This window comes from Crocodylus siamensis, chromosome 10, assembly GCF_052110815.1.
Source record: "Crocodylus siamensis isolate JL-2025a chromosome 10, ASM5211081v1, whole genome shotgun sequence".
Taxonomy (NCBI): domain Eukaryota; kingdom Metazoa; phylum Chordata; order Crocodylia; family Crocodylidae; genus Crocodylus; species Crocodylus siamensis.
The window spans coordinates 55,763,106-55,780,483 of NC_143404.1; the positions used below are offsets into that span (position 1 = coordinate 55,763,106).

Genomic DNA, 17,378 nt, shown 5'->3' on the forward strand with positions numbered 1-17,378 from the left:
GTGGTGAGCATGCTTTGTGAACACCCTGGTACCAAGCTCAAAACCTGGTTTCTGGCATGCTCAAGAAGCAGATCCCCCAGGTTATCCTCACCACTGCAGTTCTGAGGTTGGCATGCAAGGAACACAGATGGGAACAGCTTCCTCAGCAGTACTCAGGGTCCCAGATTTGTCAAATTTTGGGTTCTGAGTACTCTACTGCCTCACAGCAGACAACACCTAGCCCATCTAGGTGCTGCTTTCATGATAATTCAGCACCAAATGGTGGACAGTACATGGTATCAGCAATTCTAATGAGATTAGCACTCGTAAAGTCAAAATTTGACTTCCATTCTCCCACTGTAAGGAATACTTTAACTTATTGCACCGTGTTTCTTCCCCATCCTCCTCTACTCCAATCCCACTCGCTGCAAACAGCAAAATATCAAATTGCTTTGTAAGCAGGTACCTGATTCAATAAAGGAAATCCTCTGTACAGAGAAACTAGTCAAACTGCAGGCCTATACGAGACTGAAGAGGTTACTTATATATTTCTCGAACTAGAGAGATTTTTGCAATCCATGCTCTCACTTTATTTATGCAAAGACCTTGTCATAATTCTTGATAATAATAATCTTTGTGTCTATACAGAACTGAGAGCACCAGTGAGCTGTATGGCTATGCTGACAGCCCTCATAGCCAGGATATTCTGTTGCAACTACAGTCCAGTAGCCAAGAACTAAACCCATTGTCACTTTAGATACAATTTTCCTATGTTACATTTTATATTTGTTAACCATGGTGCAGCATTCTGACAAAGAAAAATCAGACTTTAAGTAAGAGGGAGAGAGAGTAAGAGGGAGAGAGAGATGCAATGTCCTTTGTGCCATAAATCTGTCCTACGATTATGTATTATTTTAAGTGAACTTGGCCAGGTTGGGGTCAGACTCTTCATGGATCCTTCATCCATTTCTCCATCATCACTTCCAATCCCATTTTTACTAGGATGGGAGCATATGAACATCTGAAATGGATCAAAGGTATATAACTGCTGTTTGGGACTCCCATTTGCAAAAAAGCACCTAAATCCTCCAATAAAGGCATCAGATCAGAACTGAACTGGCATGAGAGGCAAACAGACACATAAATTTAAATAAATCTCCTACAGTCCAAGAAAGTTGCACTATGTTGTGTTAATGCTACACTCTATCCCATAAGGCAATGTTGATCAGATAGGCAAATTACAACTGTCTATGGAGTGGAGGAGTGGTGGCTGCATACAAAGTGGCAAAGGATTATCTTACTTGAAAAAGCCTATGGTACCTCATCTGTAAATTTGTATACTTACCTGATGTAATGTGAGTGCATCCATGCATGTACATAGATGAAGAAATCTGTCTCAAGTGATCACTAAAGATGCAAGCAAATATCGGCTACCTAACAAAGTGGAGAAATTTGTTAACCCAATAACTCTTGGAACAGAGATGGCTGAACATTTTTTGAAGAATTATGCCTTGTCAAAAAATTCTGATTCTTTAAAATCAAAAAGCTCCCATTGAATCTACCAATTTCTATCTTAAAAAAATCTTGGGTTGTTTTTTAATGGAACATATCAGCATCGGCAGAATAAAAAATTTTGATTTTCTGTTTTTTTCCTTTAAAGTATTTTTTTCCTTTAAAAGGTCAAAGCAAAGCCAAAATGTTTTGATTGACCCAAACTGATTTTTTTGAAAGATCAGTCAATAAAAAATTGAGATTTTTATGGATTAAAAAACTCCTGAAAATACTTGTGGAATAGAGAAACCATGGCTCAGGTAACTCTACTTGGGAATAGCGAACCTTTAAAAGATATTTCTTATAATGAATAAAACATACTCCTCGATGTTTCTTGGTACATTACACAGTGTATATATGGTATGGTAATTATTACTTCCTCTTGTCAAGATTTCCCCATATGTATGTGTTCCCAAAGTTTCCAATACTTAATATGTACATACCAGCATTTATAGCATTGCCTGTACAGAAGAGCCAGTATGTCTTCTATTCAAATTCCTTTCTAAATAAAATTGTGATGCCTAGTATGTTCCCCTTCATAAGATGATGGAGCAAGCCCCACTTTAAATCATAGTAGGCCAAAGCTTTTCCTCGTTCACAACTGGGAAAGAGTTGGATGGTTCTATCTGAGAGCAGAATTTTGCCCAGTCTTTCTCTCCTACAACAGAGTAAGTCAAACTTCATAGTTTTCAGTTGAACAGGTAAAACAGAGCCTAAATTGACCTAGTGGGCCAATTATAATCCTATTACCTGAATAGCCTGCTAACATGATCCAACTGTCTTTATATTCTTGGATCATCCAGAACTTTTTTTTAATCCCTGAATGTTTCTAATTGAGCTAACATTATTAGAAGGTTTAAAAAACCTCCCAAATTCTCTTTGCGTTTCAGTAGCTCTTTAATATGCAAGGCAGCAAGAGATGAGCTGGGTCTAATTACGAGTCCCTGGAGTAGCCAGTCAGAAAATGAATTGATGCCTTTTTCCTTATGAACAATGCATGTACCACAAATTAGAGGCACCATCACCAGAGATTTAATTACAAAATATCATTACTTTCACACATCATTTCAGATTTTGCCTGATCAAATCAAAGTTAGGGAGAGAGGGGAGGGGGAATAAAACTGCACCACTAGCAGGGTCATTCGTTCAGGGGTACTTGAATGCAGGAGGGAATTGGTGTTATTGAAGCTTCCCAAAAGGCATTACTGCAAAGTGAAGCAATTGCAGGGAAAGAAGAATTCACTTTCCTCCCACAAGGAAGTCTAGGCAATGCAGCTTCCTAATGATAAAATAAGGTGCAAAGGGATTCCAAGGCTCTGGCTTTTGCACTCTGAAGTGATGCATTAAGGAGGTGAAGACCAATGCTCAGTTTGACAGGACATGTGGCAAATCGTATCTTGACCATGGAAGGCAATAGACAATTATTCTATTTTGGAAAAATAGGTTAAAAATAGGCCTTTACTCCACTATCGGTTGGGTTCAGCTAGACAGCATCTATCCTATTACTCTGGCAGTAAAAGCTGACATTAAATCTTGAAGATTAGTGTATTGTTTTTATGTGAATTTTGGTGTTCATGGAAACTAAGAGACTAATAGCACCAAGCTAGACTTCAGGGAAAAGGAAGCCATGCTTCCCCTACTATACTTCTACTAACTAACCTCAGTCCTGTCACAAAGCTCATACAATCTTTGGTCACTCCTGACTTTTGATTTGGGAAGCATCTGCGAGAGAGGATAAGGTGTGAAACCCACTCACCTTGGGATTTAAATCTAGCCTTTTTATGGCTTAGAAGAAAAGACCCAGCTACTTTGAAACTCTTCTACCCTTTTTTGAGAGCAAAGATTAAAAAAAAAAAGATAAATTCTGAGTCAACCCCCCCAGGTAGAGATGACCAGCGTAAGTCCATCATAATGATGAGGACCAACATTTTCAAAAGTGGCCCCTGATCTTGGGTGACTCAGTCCGGAGGTGCTCATTGACATCTCAATTTGTAGCTAATCTCCACCCCTCAATACGTATAGCAGCCAAAATTAAAGACCATTTTTGAAAATTCTTGGCTGAAGTGCATTCTGCTGAGTTAAGTGCTATTGGTAGCATGAACCAGGGACATTCCTAGAGCAAGGAAGTTGGGCTTGAAAGCCCAATAGTCTGGGTAGGAAGTCTTATGTTACCTTCAATGGGAGCCAAGGGGCTGCAGTGTTGTACAGTTGTTATAGCAAGAGTAGAACTGGAGATGTCCCAGTTCCTATCAGAAAAAAGTCAAGAGCCACAGTCCTTAATAAATCCCAATGTTAAGTCCAGTTATTCAACTGATTCTACAGCAGCAGAGCAAGGATGATGTTCCATTGAATTATAATTCTTCTGTGCCAGTGAGATGCAAAGTTACATCATACAAAGACCAGAACCTTCCTGGCTGTCTGGCTTTTGCTTAGGACCGTACACTATCAGCTAATGCCATAAACCCAGCCTCAGTCAGCAGGGTGGCTGTGGGGACTAAATGGCTACAAGACCCCAGGGCTGATTTACAGCCCCAGTATCTAGACTAGGCCATAGGCTGTGATTATTTCTCAGACGGACATGCAAGCCAATCGTTTCAAGAAGTTAAAACACTCCTCAAAATTTATGAGGAAAATGACGGCTTGTTGAATACATGATGTAGCAAGATGTAGTTTTATATTAACTTAAGAGGCATTTATGGGGCAATATTCATCTTCTCAATATTATAGCAAGTATAATACAAGAGGATGCTATGTCACAGGGATATTATACCTGACAAATCCAATGCACTCAGGGGAAGACTGCAGTGTGTACATCTGAAAAAAGAGGGAAGAGCCGATGCCAAAGGAAGAATGTGAAAGAAGGGACTCTCACCAGAGTAGGAGTTATGGGCCAAATCCTCGGGTGGTGTAAATCAGTGTAGTTCCACTGGCTGTACAGATTTACAGCAGCTAAGAATCTGAGCCCCTGCTTATAACCCACTCCAAAAATACCCGAGCATGATTTTGGTGGGTGCCACATTTGTCATCTAAACATCAGCAAAGAGCCAACGAGCTGCCCGTTGTGGTCCAGTAGCTCAATACACAAAAGCACATGAGGCACCTGCTAATTCGAGGAAACAGAAACCTTGGCAGTAGCCTGTATAATGACTAGTAGAGATTAATTTAAATGTGTAGATATGCAGAAAGATTACTGCTATTAGCATCCTGTGCAATTGTGCCTAAATGGCCAAGTGCAGCAGCTGGTTGACAAAGTCCTCCCAGGGAAGAAGCTAACTCATCTGGGAATGCTGGGGAAAGGCATGTATGTGGCTTCTCTCTAAAAATAGCAGAGCATTCCTAGAATTCACTCCTGCTGGCAAAGCAAGCCACTGCCCTTTCCTTGCTTTTAGTATGTCAGTCACAATGAATGTTGTCATTAACTTATATTAGAAGTCACATCCTCTGTATGGCTGTAACTAAGCCTCCACTTCTTGTGCTTACAAAATTCTAGGACAATCTTGCACCCGTAAGTGGAGGTCAGAGTGGTTCAGATTACCAACTGGAAGATGTAAAATTGTACCTGCTACTACTTGCATCCACAAATTGAAACAGAGACTAACATCTGAAAATCTGGCCCTAAAGCATCTACAGTACGTGTCCAATGAGGGATTAAAGCTGGTACATGCACCCTGTGCCTGCTGCATGCTGTGCATTGTATTCAGATGTCATTACTAAGTACAGCTATCAAGATCCTTAAGTGAATGACACAATTGGAAATCAAAGCCCTCTCCTTTGGCCTGGGAAATGATCCCCTTAGAGGCTGAAGCTTGTATGCCATGGAGTATATTATGTATGGTGGTGTACATCCACTCCATAATCCTGGTGTTTTACCCATTACAGGGTATCTCCTGCTTGATACTGTTTACATAAATGTTTGGATAGGCCTGAGTGCTATGTGTACATGGGTTCAAACCCATCTCTAGTTAGATATTTATAATATCTTGAAATACTCTGACATCTTCTCTGCTTTTAGGTCCCCAAGCACAGTCCCAATGGAATCCCCCATTATCATAAAAACTTATCCAATAATCAGGTAATCCTGTACCTACAGTACAATTACAGTATGCTTCTATGACATAAGTTCAGAGCCTGAGCATTCTAGGGATAGTTATTTTATTCCTATTACTGTTTCCCATAGTGATCATGCATACCATTGCATTGAGAAAAGAGTTGTGAACCCTGTCCTGGAGAGCTTACAGTCCAACCTGGAGTACAAAAGACAGCCTTGTGGTTAAGTCACTGGGCTGAAACCTACAAGATTGTGGCCCAGCTTTTACCTATACCACAGGCCTTGCAAATCACTCAACTGACCCATGCCTCAGTTCCCCTCCTACAGGAATGACAAAATATTTCTCCCACTCTGTTCAAACTGTATTCTGCCCAGGGCAGGGATTATCCCTCATTATGCATCATATACACTCCGGCTGCATCCAGATGAGTGCGGCTGTGCAGTATATGGCACCGCACACTCATCTGCGGCACCGCACACTGCACATTCAGGTGTTCCCTACACTGCAAAGTAGCAATGTGGGGGTGTTTTTTGACCCAGGGAGGTCCCAGGGTCAAAGAAACCCACACAAAAAAAAGTGGGGCGGTGCACACAGGGGCAGCACATGCCGCCCAAAACTGAAGCTTGGCCATCTGGAGCAATGGTCCAGCTGCCAACCAGGATCCAAGCAGCAGGATCACCATGGCTGCAGTTCCCTAAGGCCTCCAGGTCCCCAGGTAAGGCTGCTGGGGCTAGCACAGTTCCTGGTCCCAGCCTCCCCTACCCCACCCAGGGCAACCTGCTGCATGCCAGAGGGCACATGGCACAGGCATTCCCCTGGGACAAATAACAGCAGAACAAGGTGTGGTACTGCTTCTTGTCCCCAGGGAAACAAACGTCCACGCTCTTGTGGACGCGGCCTCAGAATATTGTTGTGGTTTTGTCTCACAATAACTAATGCCAGTGAAATCCTAATGAATTGGGTAGTTGTTTTTTCATACATGTTGGCAAATTGAGTTAAACAGTAGGTGAACACAGGGCTTACTTGGACCTGCTAACGCATGTTAATACCACAACTGCTTTGAATTCACTTGGATTTTGGCCAACACTAGGCAAGAACACACCTTTTTTCCTAGCAATAACCATGCCTACATGTTTGTACAGCATTTGCATGATGGAATCCTGCTTTCAATTAGGGTCTCTCTTGGCTACTGAAACATAAATAATAATAAATCAATAGAAAGTCTGGTCATTGTGATGAGGTGGGAGGAGACCTTTGAATGAATATAATTGGAGGAGAAGATACAGAAAAATAGTGATTGGAGAAGAGCACTGGTGAGGGCGCCAGCTGGGAATAAGGATGTGGAAGCTTAAAGCACTATGTTCAAGATGCAGGAACAGCAGGATGACGTATAACACCCATTACATTGAGCAGAAATTAAAAGGATTGATTGATATCAATTATCAGGTACAATTTGTTGCTGCACAATTGACATGTTAATCACCTCCCCTGCTGCATTTCGGCATGGCAAGATTTTTGACCAATTTGAAAGGTTTACAGCAACAATACGATGCTGATTTATCACTCCTTAATAAAAAAGTGATCAACTGAAACCTGCATCCATCATTCTGTTTATCACTCATGGTGATTTATTAACTAATTATACTTACAGTGGGTCTTTTTCTATAAGTATGGATAATAGAGTAATGCCGTGTCAGTGAAAGTCATAAATAATGCCACAGTACAGTATGCCTAATACTTACTCCTAAGGCCAACCCCATACCAAAGCATCTTGATTAAAGTAACCAGACAGCTTGATTTGTCAGGACTATACAGATAAGAAATAAGTCTATTTCTCATATTTCCCCATACTGAACTTGGCATGAAATGTTTTGCTCATATAACTCAGATCAGGTGAAATACCCTTGCACTGACTATTTTTTAATAGACATTTCCAAGCCATTCACTAGAAGTCACTGCACAACGGATTCAAGATCAAATAGTTACATTCCATTCCTTAATCTACATATGGCAGTGAGCCTGTGATCTAAAGAGGTGAGAAAGGATAAGAAAATAACTTGGCGATAATGGAATAATAATTCTCTACCATAAGAAATAAATCAACATCTGGTGACCCCAAATTCGAACACAAAGTTGAGATCACAAGAACAGGAAGGGACATCTTGTCCTTTCAAAAATTAAGAAGACAAGAGAGGGGTTTTGGAGAAGAAGATGCAACTGTTAGTGAAAAAGTCACGAAGAGGAGGAAGAAGAGAATTCTAAGACATCAGGTGGCCAGTGGGCATTTTCAAGCTTCCTGAATTAGCTATATATAGCTTCAGCAGAGAGACAGGAAGCAAAAAATATTCTACACTTGCTAAGCGGAAGGAAGGAGAAAGGGTGTTTTGGTTTTAGCTGACAAATTATTAAGCCTGCAGATCGCTGAACTTTTAGCTTCATCCATCAAAAATACCTTTATAAAGTTTGTAGGTACAGTAATTGGCAACCATACTCATATCTTTTCCCTTTTAGCAAAGTTATGTGGTCAGTCACCTTGCCTTGCTCCAGGGGAGTGTTATGTGGCTCTATTAAACAATTACACCTAGTTAATCATGTAATCTCAAGGAGAAAGGAACTTTTCAAATGACACATCGGACATCTCTTTGCTGCAAAAGCATCTTCCAAGTTCTGCATGAGAGCGTGGACCTTTATAGGTAGCTTTTAAATTCAAGATGAAGTGCTAAAAATAGTCAGAGATAACAACACTAGAGGAAAGATCCATGGACAGAGAGAAGGGAACAGATATCCAACAGGGTTTTTCCATTTCCATTACTGTGAAATCCTGAGAAATCTCAGTTAGCATTATCTATGCTACAGCACATGATACAAAATACTACGGGTAAGATTTGAGAACATTAGTATTGGTGTTGAGAAGTCTATCCCTGTTAAAAATCATTGCAAGTTTTACTACTGATTCAAAGGGAACAAAGTTAGAGCTGCACTGATATCTTTTGAAAATCCGAACCCAGTCCCTGAAGAGAAAATAGAAAAATAGCATCATGGGAGAAGTCTTCCTATTTCTGATGCCTTATAAGTTCCCAAATAAAGTTGTTTCTCTTCTAAGTGCCATCCCTGAAATGCTGAAAACATGCTAGATTCTTTCTGTCTCAAGTGTCATCACCACACTAACACAGGTGCAACTGAGGCGTAAACCCACATACGTCTTGCATATAAAGATAACTGAACTTTATCATCATGTTGAGGATACTTAAACCAGACAGATGCTACCACTCTGCCATCATGCCACTGGTTTTATAGTACTAGCATGAGAAAGAGACAGTGAAAGGTGGCTTAACATTTATTTTTGACCCCAAGAGCCCACTAATATTGTGTCTATGGAGGGAGAGTGAGCTATTTTTACAAAGTCAGGGATTCTCCTTTTCAGTAAGCCACAGTGCTGGGCTGTGGCCTCTAATTACTGCTTTTAAGTGTTAAGGTGCAGCGAAGATGAGAACCAGCAGACAATGCGCCACCATGGTTGCCAGCATATGCCAATGAAATCCAGAAATGGAAAAAGACAAAGGTCTCTTGACTTTCGCAAGATGTCATAGAGAGCATTTCAGTTTTGTAAAATCAGAACCAGGGATAGTTTGGATTCAGAATTCATTTAATCCAAACTCTCCAAGGGTCTAGAGCAGGGCCCATCTGCTGCAGGCCAGGGGAAAGTGCACACTTTTTAGGTGTTGAATTGCAACATGAACCCTGGGGGGGGAAATTCCACACTCTTCTCATGTGTGGAATGTGAACGTGGTCCCTTGGGGTCTGAAACAAAATGGCTGCAGCCACCATCTCTTAGCTGAAGGCAGCCTGTATTGGGGTCTCTTCATTCCAGGCCTCTATTCTCCTTGCTTTCTAGTTGCTGTTGTTCACAGCAGGAATTCCAAGAATACACGGTGTCAGGAGAGCTAGAAGGGCGAGATCTGGAAGCTCCTGCAGCAGAAAGAAGGTAATTAATAGGATGAAGAGCCCCAACAGACCCTCCAAACCCCTCCAATCTCTCCCCCAGCTCTGCCATTGCCCCTCTCCCCCTCCCAACCCTGCTGCTCAGGACTTTTCACCCCCTGAGCCAAACGAAGCCCTTCAGAGTCCCATTCCTTGTGGTGAGGCTTCCTCCCTCCCAAAAGGGTCCCGCTGCAGAAAGGGGGCAGCTGAAATTTCACCAGTCACTAGAGCTCTTCCAGGCCTCACAGGGGTCTTAACACCCATCCTGTCCCCACCCAAGGCCTGGTAATGCCCCTCCAGCAACCACCAGCACGTGTCAGAGCATGGCGTGCAAGGCCTTTTTCCTAATCATGCCACAGCCAACCCAGACTCTGGGCACCTTCTGCCAGCAGCTGCCCAGGGCCTGGGCCTGCTGCAGCCGGGAGGCTACAGACAGCTGCATGAGGCTCCGCAGCCCCAGCACCAGGTCCACGGCTGCAGCAGCTGTGCGTGCACCTCTGGGCTTACGGCCAGGAAGGGGCCTGGGGCAGTGCAACCCTGGCTCCTCCCCCATCATCCACCCAGGGGCACGTGTGCAGCTACCATTGTCATGGAACCAGTGCTGGGGCTGTAGAGCCTAGTACAGCTGTTTGTAGCCTTCCAGCCACCTGCCACAGAGGCTTGCAAACAGCTGTGCTGGGCTCCGGAGCCCTGGCACTGGCTCCACAGCAGCAGCAGGTGCATGCGCGGCTCACAGTGCATGGCTGGGGCAGTGCAATCCTGGCCTCTCCCCTACTGTCCACCCGGAGACGTGTGCAACCACCGCCAGCAATGAGGATCAGGCCCCTTGTGGCTCCCCCGTCTCTGGCATGCCAAGTCAAGACATGGGTGGAGGTTGGGGTGATTTTGGCACTCCATCCAAAAATGTTGCCGACCCCTGGTCTAGAGGTTTGGATAAATGGGTCTGGCTTTAGCCAAACAAATAACGAGTGATTTCTAAAGTAATTGGAAGCTACTGAAGAGCGTTTACACAAGCTGCTGTTCAACAACCTGTTTGTTTCCCCCTTGCCAAATTCCCCTGGACCTAATATGTTATTATTTTGCTATCAGCAATTGTCACAGCACTACAGGGAGAGACTTCTCCATAGAGCTCTGAGGACTGAGTCTCCGCTCACATCAGAGTTGCTAATAATTCTGCACAATAGGAGGATGAGGCCAAGGCTGTACTGTTAGGAGCTGGGAAAGCATAGTTTATGGTGGGATACTGTATGGTGAGATCACAGCACCAGCATTAGGTACTAATTCAGACATACAAGTATTGTGATTTCAAAGAAATTTATATAAACTGCCCACGTCCATTCAATTATTAAAATGAGGAAATTAAGAGGAAATGCATGATCTTCATTTTCTAGACTACTCGATACAACTTTGTGGCTTTTGTATCTCTATAAATGAGAGACAAGAACATGCAAACGTCATAAGAAAATGGTAATAATTTAAAAGACATTGTTCGGTGCTAAACAGTGATGTCATGGCAGTATTACTCTGTTCTTTTTCCATCTTGGCTCATACTGAGGCTTTTGCAAAGGATGAGGTATGACAAAGGATTGAGGGGGAAGAACAAGGTCAATTGTGCACACTCCTACATATCAAGCAGCCACAGGGTCAAGTTCATAACTCATACAAGCAGGTGCATCTCCAGTGAGGTCAATGGAATTTGACCCAGGCAATAGGAGTAACCAACTTGCTTCATCCATTCTGTGATAGCAGATGAACTGAGAATCTGTCATACTGGAAATCATAATCCCAATCTGGAGTTAATCAGCTTCCTATGTTCAATTAGGAGGACATGCTCCAGGTGTTGCAAATATGATTTCTGCCCTTCCCAGTACTGAAAAATACTCTTGTTTTCCAGGCTTTTCTCACACATGGTTGGATATGTAAAGCACAATAGAGAATATGATTAAATCTCACAGAAAGCAGCCCTCAAGCACCGCACAAGTTACCAATATGGCATCCTTCTGAGAAAGGTTTGGGATTCATGCTGTTCTGAAACTGCCTCTGACGTCTCCTGGCTATCTTAGCCACCACATGAGGGACTGAACTAGGGACCTGCAGTGGTCAAAGCAAGTGCTAAAGCTTGAGGTCAAGCTCCTTTCACAGCAACTGTACGAGATTTTATCCTTTGTAAAATGGTAAGAGAGAAAGGCTTCTAACAGAGAAATCCTCTGATTATCCATGTGTCAAAGGTATTATATGAATTAACACTTCTCTCTTACTCCTACTCTGAGCCAACTTCCCTTGGGATTCTAAACCCGCCACGCTAATAAGGTGACAGAGCATGGGTCACAGCCCGACCCTCCTCGACACAGCAAGAACCAAATTTTGTAATAATCCTTGCCCACTTCTAGTGAAGTGTCGTTTGGTCAAATGTCAGCAAGTGAGAGAATGCAACAATGTGGGGTCAGCAAGAGATGTCCTGGAAGCTGGTTCATGTTCACAGATCAAGAGATTTTTTTTTTTAAATAAATAAATTTGGGTTCCATTTTTAATTTTCATCTTAGCTTTTTAAGCTCCTCCAGTACATTCAGGCCATGGTTGAAAGGTTTCCTCTGCAAGCATGAGACTTGGGAAATTACTTTCTCTTTTCAATGAGAGTAGAGACTCTTGGGCAATTGCATAAATCTAGGTGCCGGGGCTTTAAACAAAAGGAAAGGTGAGCCTCAAGACAAATCCTGACCATCAAGGGCACAATGCTTGGAATCAGTGCCTGAATGTTACCACTGAACAAGGAAGCCTGAAGTCCACATGCAAATGCAGCCACACTAAAGCAAAGGAAGATGCAAACTGCTTTTTAGCTGCCTATCTCTCTGCATGCTCAATTACCCATGTTGGGTGTGCAAGTCAGTAACTGTGCAGGCAATAGCAGTGCACTTGACAGCATGAGGTGCCTAAGTAGACTGCATTACCTCACTACCTAAACACCTCACAAACTTTAATGTACTTTCCCTCCCCTCCCCCAGAAGTAGGGAAATGCTTTTGTCTGTATATCATAGGTGGGAAACTAAAGCAGAGACTAAATGATGTGCCCAAGATCCCACAGGAAGTAGCAGAACAGTTAATTGACCCAAGGCCAACATTTTCATGTCTCCACATTAAGTGGCAGGAACTGCAGAAGTGGACTCAATCCAACCCCAGTTAATCCACTGTTAAAGCAGAACTCCGAGGAAGCCCGTAGGTTGTTCCATCACAGGCCCGACAAACATGGCAAGCACTTTTTTATTAACTAATTGTGCTGGTGCTTGATTGGCTGTTCTATCTGGAAAATACTGCCCCAGAGGCTAATAGCTGTTATATAGTAGGTCAAATTCTAGGTCTTTACTGAAGCTTTCAGTGAAACCTTCTCTTTATAGACATGGTAAAGCAAGGCAGTAATTCTGCATTCTTACACACATAGTCTTGCCATCAAATCTCAGCCCTCCGCCTGTATAACTCATTTTCTCTCCAAGCCCATTCAGTCCTCGTCCTCCTTGCTTGAAATTTCCAGCCAGTGTCTATTGTGATGGCGGCTTTTCTGAACCTGACAGAAATCTTATTCATTTCCATAGGGAGGTTACTTAACGGCAAAGGTCACTGGACTAAATCATGACAAACCCAGTGAAAGGCTTAAATCCCAGTAACAAGCCTCTTGCACTCTGACTCCCAGATGCTTCCTAAAGTGAACACAAAATCAAACCAGACAAGCCCAGGAGGTGACTGGTTTCAGAGTCACCATTAGTGAGTCACTGGAGCTAGGTGTCAGGGGTTTATTCCTCCATGGTAAAGTATGCACTGGACTCCCACTGAATAGATGATAAATCATACCCGGCAATAGCTCATGCCTTCGTTTTGGCAGCCTGGGACAGCTGCTGCTGCTGCCTGAGGCAAGGTGTAACCTGTCTGCTCATTTCTCTCCTTTTCATTGCATTACACCTTTTAATAACATAAAAGGCAGCTACACAGTATTTGTCTAATGAACTGCAGTTACCTCAAGTATCCCATGCCAAAGATAGTGCTGTTTCTGTGGTGACATTCTCAGTCTCTAATTGTTTCACCATCTTTCCGATTAGACAGAAATGGGCCCAAGCAGTGCGGCTGAAACCCGGCAACTTTGAGTTCTGTTCCAGACTAGATCTTGGTTGTATACCGGTCCTTCTCTGTCACCTCTGGCGTTAAGTGCAGCATGAACCAGAGGCTGCAACACTGATCTGGAACTCAGCTCTAGGTTGTATCACTGACCTGCTGCATGACTTTGGGTCCATCGCTTCATCCCTCGTTCTACTCCCAACTTTGTTCACTTAAAAATAAATTCTTTGGGAGAGAAACTTTCTCTTCCTATGTGTTTGGAGAGTATCTAGATTCTAGAAGAATGAGGGCCAGAACCCAACTGTACTTTCTGGGCACAACCAAATTAATCATGATAAAATATGGACTTAGGTCTGTGTAACAGGGCCCTGCCCTGTTACTAGGGGTTCACGGGAGTCTGAACAGCCCCACACTCCAGGAGCACCTCTACACACCCATCCCAGACTTGGAAGAACTCACCAAAGGCTGGGGAATGACGTCCTGGGACATGGCAAGTCCCACAGCAAGGAAGCTGACACAGGTGTGGGGAGTGAGAGAGGATTAGCCACATGAGCCCAGAGCGGGAAGGATAAAAGACACTGAAAGCAGCCTCAAGGGGCTGTACCTGGCCAGGGAGCAGGCTGCCTGGAGCTACCAGGGGTTAAGCAGCCACTGGGAGAGCCTGGAGCAGGGTTCTTCTTTGTCTGTCTGCTTGCTTAATCATTTGCTTTGTTGCACAAGCCTACAGGCTCTGCAAAGCCTCTGAAGATTAAGAGGCAACCAGGAGGTGAAGCCTGGAAGAATCCTGGACGATAGTTAAGTGCTAACTTATTTGTTTAACTTCTTTTGTTTGTTTTGCATTGTTACCAAGCCTGGGTGGCCTCCTACTGCTATCTACTAGCCTGGCTGCAGCAGAGGCAAGGGCCCTGAACAGTGGGTCCTTGGCCAAAGCCAGTAGCAAAAGTAAAACTGGTCAGCTCAACTAGCATGACCAAGCATACCCTGCTGTGATCTGCCCAGACTCTGCCCACAGCAGCTTACAGTCTGTTCGCATCTCTTGTCACCCAGCAATCCCACAATGCTTTGTAAACATCATTTCACCCACCACTGGAATGTAGCCACCTCTGGCACAGAAGACAGCAGCTGTTTAACAGCACACAGTAACACCACACAACAATTTACTAAAAGAAGCGCAAAAAAAAAAAAAAAAAAAAGCATACATCCAACTGAAAATAGAAGGGGAAACGTAAGTAGGTAGAAAATGATTACCGCAGCATCTGTATGAAATCTAACCAAAAAAAGAAGAGTTGAAACAGCAGTGTATAATTATCTTAGAAATCAATGCAAAATAACTTTAAAGTACCAACTTAGAAGCGTTTGAGACTGTCTTCTCAGCACAGGCTTTGCCATGTGAGTGCAAGTGCAGCTGCAGAGACACTGCAAAAATTATACAGCACCTCTTGGGGGGACAAAGAGTGACAGATCCATAATTTATATGGGGCAGTTGGCATTCAATAAATTGGGGCATAATTTACACAGAGGTGATTTGGTGATGGGAGGAGAGGGGCCACTCTCTTCCTGGTATCCTTCCTTTTGCCACCTCCCCCTTGATACAGATGCCCTCAAGAAACACTGATGGTACACTTGTGTGTATCATTTAAAAAGTCACAATACAGGGTAAGTCGCTTTGCACATGTGCACTGACCACAGAGTACAGCCTGTCTTGTCTATAGACACAGGAACTTAAATTTAAGTGACACCTGTGGCAATTGAAGGCCAGATTCACCAAAGTATTCAGCATAGACTATACTCTGCTCCTTCCCGCTGCCTTCAATAGGAGCACTTAGACCAAGGTCTTGTCCTGCCATCTGAACCTCTTGGTGTGTTTTTGGAAACAGTAAAGTCAGTCTGGAGGTGCAGCATATCCTGATGAGCCAGAGAGTTGGGACCTCGTCGCTGTTTCCTCTGAGGTGTTTTACCAGGGGGTTACGCACTGATTTGAGGTATCTAAGCTTGGTAGATGTAGCTGTCTTAAATCTGAGAGGCAAAGCCTATGCAACTCTGCAGGAGTTGACCACAGTCCTCAGTGAGGGAAATGAGTCAGCTGCTGCTAGATGAGGTGAGGAGGTTTTAAACCCTTGACTTTGTTATTTTTAAAGTATTCCATGTAGTGATGCCATGCAAAGCCCTGTTCCTCTTTACTCTGCTTGGGGCATTGAATCTAGCCCTCAGATTTGTTAGGCTTGTACATATATTTGTATGCAGCTCTTAGTCTTTAATTACTGAGACGAACAGAAACAGTAGCTACAGCTGAGATAAGGTTATGCTGGGCAGCAACAACCCAGGGCTGGAGCAGCAAAAACGGTGCACATCTGGACTCATGTCTAGGCAGAACAGTGTGAGGAGGCTGCCCTCAGACAGATGGGGGTTGATTCAAAGCCGGTGAAAGTCAATGGAAGTTTTCTCATTCACTTGAGCAGGCTCTGGATTTGCCCCTCTCCCTGTGCCAAGCCAATGCTGTTAGTCAATGTCCTCCTCCAGAGCTAAATTGAATCATGCTTTTTTGTTTATTGTGCTGAGCTCGAGTTGTACAGACGTCCTGGGTCTTTTCCTGCATGCCTTCGTACCTGAGGGGTGTGTAGCACCTTGTTCCCTGCACTGTCAGGCACAAAAGTTGCAGGAGAAAACCTCACTCTCCTAATAAATATTTATGGAGTTTTCCAGAAGATGCAGCAGGACAAATGTGCTGTGACCTCCAGTGTGGTCCAGTACCGCAGCCACAGCTATTAAGAGGAATCCACATCTTACTTAAAAGGCCTAAGGCAGCACAACCAAAAATCCCTTCTTGGCCCTGAAGAAAAAGAAAGCCTGCCAGTTGTCAGAAATTATTATCCCTCCATTAAGAATAGCATGCATTACGTGCACAGTGTGTTCCCTACATTTTCACCTGCATAGGATATTATCATTGCCAGTAGATTTCAGCTTCACAGGACCTGAATTACATCTATGCTTCCAGCACCATTAGGAGGTTTGTCTTCAGGGTCCTGGCCAAACTTCCAGTTTATATGCCCCAACAATATCATCTGGATAAGAGCCCCACTTTGTACCCAACTCAATTTTGCAGGTTTGTTATGAGCTGTTCAATAGCAGCTGGGTTCCATGCCAGAGACACCTGCATTTCAGGAATTGGTGACATGATAACTAAATATCACATCCATACCTCACAGGAGCATCGTGGGACAAAATTCTATAATCTTTCTGAAGTGCTTTGAAACTTGACAAGGGCATAATCCCTGTTTACTATCATGGCAGTAGGAATGGTGAAGTCCCCAGCACGCTGTAATGCACTGGATCCACTTACTAGCATAGGAAGGGCAGCCTCAGCATAGCCCATGTACAAAGCAGCAGCAAAGGAGTTAAACTAAGCCTCCTTGATGGTCCACAAGATCTAGGAGAAGGAGGCTTGCTAGGCAGAGGAAAAATTACCTAGGTTCATCTTTCTCTCATTTTATAAAAATAAATTTTTGAGAAACCTCCACAGTTTCACTATTTCTGGTCCCTAAATCACACTGCCTGACAGTCTATCTAGAGCTATTTATTGTCCTGCTCTGAAGAAGCCATCTTCTCAGAGCCAGGGGGATTGTGTTGAAGACCATCAGTGCCACCTGCTGGATAAATGCTATAATATTTTCCTGATTGCATTCTCACTTGCAATAAATCTTAGACCAAGAGAGA

General features: G+C 43.4%; 1 long non-coding RNA gene across 1 annotated transcript in view; it reads right to left on the reverse strand.

Annotated features, from left to right (window-relative positions):
* Positions 1–7,462: 7,462 nt before the first annotated feature.
* The window catches only part of LOC149856602 (uncharacterized), a 56,844-nt gene continuing 46,928 nt past the window's right edge, over positions 7,463–17,378 (reverse strand). Inside the window, exon 3 of the long non-coding RNA XR_016444416.1 lies at positions 7,463–9,548. This is a non-coding gene — a long non-coding RNA (uncharacterized LOC149856602). The remainder of the gene's footprint in view (positions 9,549–17,378) is intronic.